Source organism: Gekko japonicus, unplaced genomic scaffold (genome assembly GCF_001447785.1).
Source record: "Gekko japonicus isolate JY-2015 unplaced genomic scaffold, Gekko_japonicus_V1.1 scaffold3867, whole genome shotgun sequence".
Lineage (NCBI taxonomy): Eukaryota > Metazoa > Chordata > Lepidosauria > Squamata > Gekkonidae > Gekko > Gekko japonicus.
In genome coordinates this window covers 52,066-54,213 of record NW_015161525.1, presented here as the reverse complement: position 1 = coordinate 54,213, position 2,148 = coordinate 52,066, and positions in this window count along the sequence as shown.

Below are 2,148 nucleotides of genomic sequence, written 5' to 3'. Positions count from 1 at the left end.
TGGCCACATGACCACGGAAACGTCTTTGGACAGTGCTGACTCTTCGGCTTGGAAACAGAGATGAGCACCGCAACCCTAGAGTCGGATTCGACTGGCTTTCGAGCAAGGGAACCTTTACCTTTTTATGCCTGTGGCCACCACTACATCCCCTGGCACCGACTGCCTTCAGAAGGCCAAGAGAATTCCCCCTCCCTAAGTATTCCCTCAAGTCCCAACTAATCCAGTTCCCACAGGAAAGCACTTATCCCAGGGCCAGCCGACACACGGGGAGGTGGTCCATCTCCCTCCCCCCACAAGTCCCCTCAGGACTTCTCACTTTAAAGGTAAAGGTAAAGGTTCCCTTGCTCGAAAGCCAGTCGAATCCAACTCTAGGGTTGCGGTGCTCACCTCCGTTTCAAAGCCGAAGAGCCAGCGCTGTCTGAAGACGTTTCCGTGGTCATGTGGCCGGCATGATTAACAACCACGGCGAACGCTGTTACCTTCCCACCGAAGCGGTACCTATTTATCTACTTGCAATTTCTTGCTTTCGAACTGCTAGGTTGACAGGAGCTGGAACTAGAGACGGGAGCTCACTCCACCATGCAGCCCCCGACAAAGTCCAGTGGGAGGATAGAAATAAAGTCTCGCCAGGGGTTAAGGTAAGAACGTCTTTATTCAAGTTCAAAAAGCACAGCACAACATTCCTTTCTCTTGCCCCTCTGTCTGGCAAAATGTTAGCAGTCAGGGAAAAAACTGATTCGAACCCACGTCTTACAAAAAGAGACCCCGCTGAAGATCTTTGCTCCATGGCCCGGTGGCGACTACTACTGCTCAGCAATTTCATGGAGTGTCCACGAGTTCTTGCATTGTGAGAAAGGGAGAAAAATACTACTTTCTCTACCTTCTCTATCCTACGCATAATTTTGTAAACTTCTGTCGTTTATCCAGGCGAAAGAGCCCTGACCTCTTTAACCTCTTCAGAGGGAAAGTGTCCCATCCCCTTAATCGTTTTAGTTGCCGTTTTCTGCCACTTTTCCAACGTTATGTCTTTTTTTGAGGTGTGGTGACCAGAACTGTACGCAGGATTCCAAATGAGGACGCACCAGCGATTCATACAGGGGCACGATGGCGCTCGCTGATTTGCTTTCAATCCCCTTCTGAATAATCCCCAGCAGAGCGTTGGCCCTTTTTTATTGCAGTCGCAGCCTGAGTCAACATCTTCAGTTATCAGTTATCTGTCTTTTTAGCATCTCTGCATATGTGTGTGCAGGGGTCATTTCATAGAAAAAGAGGTGCAGGAGCTCATTAGCATAACTCATTAGCATAACTTATTTGCATATGCCACACCCCCTGACATCACCGGAAGTGTGTCAGAAGGCAACACCCACCGCTCAGGCTCCACTGGACTGTTTTGGATTGCTAGCTATTGGGGGGGGGGAATGTGCAGATCTGTCCTCGCAGAGGAGGGAGAGCTTGTGCCTGAATAAAACTTGGTCTTAAAGGTGCCACTGGACTGTTTTTGGCCGGGGGGGGGGCTCTGTAACTTACCTGGCTTATTCTTGCTCTGACTGAGGGCTGCTGGGAGCAGGGGGTGGGGCTTGTTGCATGTGCCCGCCCCCTGGGCTCTTTACTGCCGGAGCTCCGCTCCTGTGCGCTCCTGCAGGAAATGACCCGTGTGTGTGTGTGTGTAATCCTTGGCAAGCACTGTGCAATGCATGTGGGTGATTGCACATTCCTAGGTTTCACTATATAATGATGTAACCGTAGCAGCTTGCAACTTGATCCTTACCTTTGATGGAGGTGGCACACATCCTGACCAATGAAATCTCTGATACCAGGTTTGTTGACCAGTTTAATTATATTTTAGGTTTAAGTTCTTCAAATTATTCCGAATAAATATAAAAATAAAAAATACAATTAATGAAATTATACAAGTAGCCTGATTTTAATCAGGCTACTTGTAAAATTTCATTAATTGTATTTTTTTATTTTTATATTTATTTGGAATAATTTGAAGAATTGACATGGCTATATTTATGGCCCAACATAAGCTAGTAGCATAACTAAAAGCATATAAGGAAATTTCAGCAAAAAAAAATTCTATTATTATTATTGTTTTATTTTTTATACAGTTGGTATGTAATAATTCGGCTTTCTCCCCCCCCCCTC